Here is a 5299-nt window from a genome sequence, read left to right on the forward strand (position 1 = left end):
TGTGGGTGTGTGTGTGTTTGTTTGTTTGCCGTGTTGTATTGTAGTGTGGTTGTATTGTAGTGTGTGTGTGTGTGTGCGTGTGTGTGTGTGCGCATGCGTGTGTGTGTGTGTGCGCGCATGCGTGTGTGTGTGTGTGTGTGCATGCATGTGTGTGTGTGTGTGTGTGTGTGTGTGTGTGTTAAGAAATGGCGGTGGGCAACCTCAGGATGCTCTGAGTGGGTGAGTTTATCGAGGATCTATTCTCTCCCACACTCCTTCGCTCGGACCGAGAGCAGGCCTTTTGATTTCCCTCGAGTGAGGAGGCTAGTTCTGATATCCTCTGGCAAAGTTTATCTCTCCAGCAAAGTAATGGTCAAAAATCAAGACATGCTGCCATAGATAATCACTCTAGAGAACAAGGCTGGTTTGAGAGGGATGATAGGCCGCAGCCAATCAATAGTTTGCAATACCATCTGCCAAAAGCACAATATTTTAACATTCTACCACCAAGAGATTTAAAACAAAATCTACATGTTTTAAAACTCTCGTCTAAACCTCACATTGACAAAGCTGCATGAGCATTTCTTTGGTTTAGGCTGTAGTGGCATTGCTTTAGATTCATCAACACAATCTGACAGTATGACTATCTTGAGATGAACAAGGTGCTCAACACTTCCACCAGATGGTGCACACTGACAGCCTTGTAATCAATGCATCTCATTAGTTCTTAACCATCCAAGATTGTTTCGCATTGTACAAGACTATTTTTTAATATCAAGTCAACCGTATGTGTGTGTGTGTGTGTGTGTACAGTATTCTAATAGTAGACAATCATTGTGGTATGTTTCATAGTTTACCCAGGGTTGCAATGATGTCATGAGATGACAGCTCTCCAGCTCTCCTTCCTCAGCCAGCCCATACAGCTGTTGTGACCAGCTGTGTCAGACAGAAACCCTTCTCTCCCTCTTGAGTGTGGCAACTTGTTAAATGGGCTGTAACACTCTCCATGATCTATGTGTGTCATGCAAGGGAGGCTGGTGGAGTTAGACATCGGAGGACAGGCTCATTGTAATGCATGGAATGGAATGAGTATCAAACATACAGTAAATGCAGGCTATTGTTAATGCATTATAAATAGGCCTACATGATGGTTTGTGGAAAACCTTGTTTTGCCAAATGTTGCTACTGTACCACAATTAAAATGAAAGAGAGCTTCAAGTTGTATCAAAAACATGTTTAATTGTTCAATAAATATAAATGTATATTCCATTTAAATAAGAAATCTCAATTCATAAATTAGATCATTCAAATAATTATATTTAGTGCTGTTGAGTGGAATGATTGCTTTGATCCCCACACTTATTTTCCACTTTCTCTTTCTGTCATTCTTTGTCTCTCTCCCTCTTGAATTCTCTCTCCCTCTCACCCTGCTTTTCTCTTCAGCTTGACAGTGTACGGTAAACGTTCCCAACATTCCTTCCTTGTGCGTGTTGCATGACATCCTGGACTCCCGCCCAGCAGGTTTTTCCGACGGGTTTTCCCTTCTCTTCTTCTCTGTGACTTTCACTGTGGTTGTTTCTTCACTCTGTTCAGACACTTCATCTTCTGGTTCTCATCCCTGTCGATTCTATTTAGGTGAGAAGAAGAAGAATCAAGGTTAGGATTGATGAGCACTGTGGTGATACATACTGTATGGTGGTGTTGAACTTGTAGCCTACAACTTGCCTGGAGTAAGTGTCATGTAGTAATGGAGTAATGTATGTTGTTTAGCCTGATTCTGGAGCAAATCAGAGGAGGCTGGTGGAGGTAGAAATTGGAAGACAGGATCGTTGTAATGCATGGAATGTAATGGGGAATGGTATTAAACACAAGTGTTTGTTACCATTCCTCATTCCGTGTTTGATACCATTCCTCATTCCGTTCCATGCATTACATTAAGCCCTTTCTCCAATTTCCACCTCCACCAGCCTCCCCTGGAGCACATGGTGTTGTACTATATGTGTGAACTGTAATTCTAACATTGTGGCATATTCTTGCTTTAACATTGGGTCTATATGTTGTTAGACAGGACTGTACCACATAAGGGTAGAGTGATGAGGATCATTATTTGTATTTCCATACAAGAACATGAACATGTTTATGCTCTAAAACTATTTTTCTTATTGAGGATAATAAAACATGTTTTCTGTGTTTCTATCTAAAAACAGATGCTTGATAATGAGGATGTTGATGGTGATGATTTGGGTTATTTGTCTTACCTGTTCCAGCACATGAGAAATGCTTTGGCCAGCTTTCCAACAGTGTTCAAACAACGCCTGGAATTGTCTTTCTCCAGAGTAACACTGAAAAGGAAGAAGGAAAGGAAACCGATATTGATTAATGATTTCATTATATCAATTAATGCAATGATTGTTATAGGCCATCACTGGAATGAGGCAATTAAATAATTACTGTCTGAAAATGTCCCATAGACCATTGATAAACAGATACTTACATGACTTCAGTATGTCCGCAGTTAGGCCCCTTTTCGTTGATTTGAAAATCAACAATGGTTTCTGGAGTGAACTTGATCGTTCCCTCACATAAACACCTGGCGCCAGGAATGAACTGAGCTGGAAGGAGAGAGATACAGAAAGCAGTTAGCATACGCACACCTTCTGCGACAAAGAACGTGTTTTAGTCTTTTAGCGTTCTAAATTAGAACTGTGATAAAAGTGTACTGGAGTGCTTTCTAGGGCAATGCATTTGACAGTTGTAAAATGGTCTGAGAAAAATATACCAAAAATACACCAAATATACCAAATAACTGCACTTTTTTCTACAATGGTTGATGCAGCATGACCTCAGAACATATAGTTGTCACTGCTGCACACACAGGTGTCACTACAAAGTCTCTAGCCAGAGGCCAGAGAACTGTAACTAATTAATTCATTAAACAGACTAATTACTAATACAATGAAACACACATATCTTCTCTGGTAAAGCATGCATAGCCCCTTCATGTTAAAAAAAAAAACCCTGTTACATTGAAATTAACAACTGTGAAAGCTTACCGTTATAGAGCTGAATGCAAACAGCCAAAACTACCCAGAGAAAGCAGGCTTTTGATGAGACCATCTTTAGGCTGAGCAGTGAGAGTTGAGGAGAGAGTGCTGTAAGATCCACTTGAAGTGAATGTGAAAGTGAAGAGAAAGTTCAAAAGTCCGCTTTTTATACACGGCATGAGTGGGTTTTCCCAAATCCCATGCTTTTTCCGGGCAGTCAAGACAGCTGGAATTTGGCATTTCCAGCCACCCCAGAGACATTCAGGAATGCAAACTGTGTGCGGTCAGAGGGGGGGGGCGGGCTGAGGCAGTGATACAGTGGTGAGTGGTTGAGTCAGGAGTGGATTGTGATGATGTATGTTTAAGTGGCTTATTCGCTGCACTAACTCCGCTAACCTGTTATTATTAATGAAACTGTGAAGTCTGTCTTGAATTAGTAGTGAGTTGGAGAGATGCCTGCTGCTAATGATTCCCTCTTTCGGAAGTTCAATCCATGACATGACTGTTGTGCTGGGGTCAGGGGTCAGGGGTCAGGGTGTCCAAACAATTGATGTACTGGAAAAGGGTCTGACATTACAAAAACAGAGACTTCACCTGAAATCTTCTTGCGTGGAAATACGATTTCAGCTGACAGCCAGGTCAGCTGACACAGAAGCGTCATGATGACGGTATGACCAGTCATACACTCAGCTGTGGCACCACCTGTAACCGGAGAACACCCCAGGGAAGCAAGTCAACACCAAGTCAACACCACTAAACCCGCCACACACACACACACACACACACACATGCACACACACACACACGCTTGAGCATATGGAAATGATCATGACAGTGGTGAATAATAAAAGAACACTCAGGATGTGTCTGGTTTTTATGGTCAACTGTCCAAAACTGTGTTTTCGGTTTGACACAGTGACACAGTATTACTATAACTCCAGATGATTCTCAGGAATGCATGGAAGAGAAGACAAACAAGATCAGTATCTTTGTCTATAGCATGTTGTCTTGTAGCTACAGTAAAACCGTGTGTTTATATGATTAAGTACTTAATAATTTACAGTGTAATTACAATGTAGGTACATGTTAATACATATGATTTACTGTGCAACCGTCCTGTATGTGGTAAATTATCGATTATCAATTATGATTATTGTCATTTGACCCATAATTACTCTCACTACCTCCTCCATTCATACAATTATGTTACACAGCTAATGAATAATAGTCTGTGATAACCACGGATCGTAACTGACGTAAGCGAGGGCTGGGTTCTCATGATACAGCAGATCCTCATATCAGGTTAGCCGACCACCATACACGACTGTTACACAATATCTTGGCAATGACTAAGCCATTTCACCAGAACATAACCCAATGTATTTTTTTGATCATTTTGTGGTCATAGTGTTAGTCAGCCATATTGTTGGTACTTGCAATGTGTCAGTAGAATTGTGTCAGTGGAGAGCGGGCCTCCCTTGTGGACCACAGCCCAAGACATAATCCCACTGGAACCTTCTGCCGGGGCTTTCCACTCTCTTACAGAAACAGAAACTTAAGGAAGCGTCCAGCTGAGCATAGAGCAGACAAAGAGACTAGACACAGTTTATAACAAGATCAGATAAGATAAGTTCAGTGTGAATCATTTAATGACTAATTGGTAACAATACTTGTTTTCCATGTTAGATTTTAATCATGTTGATCTCACAAACAATAGACATTTACAGATAAATAATTGCATGGTACTTTACAAAACTGCTTTACAGCAAAGCTTTACAAAAACTTCATCATTGCAACTTGGATATTCATAGAAAAATTAAGGTGGTATTAATTTGGGGGCAATCTGGGTCACCCTACCCCTTCTTCCCACACTCCTCTCCTTTGTCACCCATTGCGAGGGTCAAAGAATACAGAGGAGTCAAGTGACTACGTTAAATCAACGTCCACAAATCATCCCTCGCCACCTCATCCACAACACCCATGATGAGTTAATCCTGTAATCCAGACTTTGCACAGGGCAGAAATTGTTCACAGGTTGTGGCCTTCTTCAAAGCTTCTCAAGCTCAAGCCTGGGACTTTCCTGCTCAAGGCAACCCAGCAAACTGGCCCTGTGCAAACAACCAATCCACAGGGTCTTGAGCGTGTTGCCTCAAGGTCCTGGAGTCTGATTTGTGGGCAACAGTGAGTGACACATCCGACGGACCAATGGGGACCCAGGGGGCATAGGCCAAGAATGAGTGATAGGGCACCACTGGAGCAAACATAGGAGCAGAGGT

The 5299-nt window shown here is 41.7% G+C and overlaps 1 long non-coding RNA gene across 1 annotated transcript; it reads right to left on the reverse strand.

Moving 5' to 3' along the window:
- Positions 1-1233: 1233 nt before the first annotated feature.
- On the reverse strand, positions 1234-3150 carry LOC310821527. Its single transcript, XR_014554872.1, has 4 exons — positions 3033-3150; positions 2474-2591; positions 2238-2321; positions 1234-1606 (listed from the first exon to the last, which is right to left on the reverse strand). It is a non-coding gene; the product is annotated as an uncharacterized lncRNA (long non-coding RNA).
- Between the last annotated feature and the right edge of the window lie 2149 nt (positions 3151-5299).

Source organism: Argentina silus (genome assembly GCF_951799395.1).
Source record: "Argentina silus genome assembly, chromosome: 22".
Lineage (NCBI taxonomy): Eukaryota > Metazoa > Chordata > Actinopteri > Argentiniformes > Argentinidae > Argentina > Argentina silus.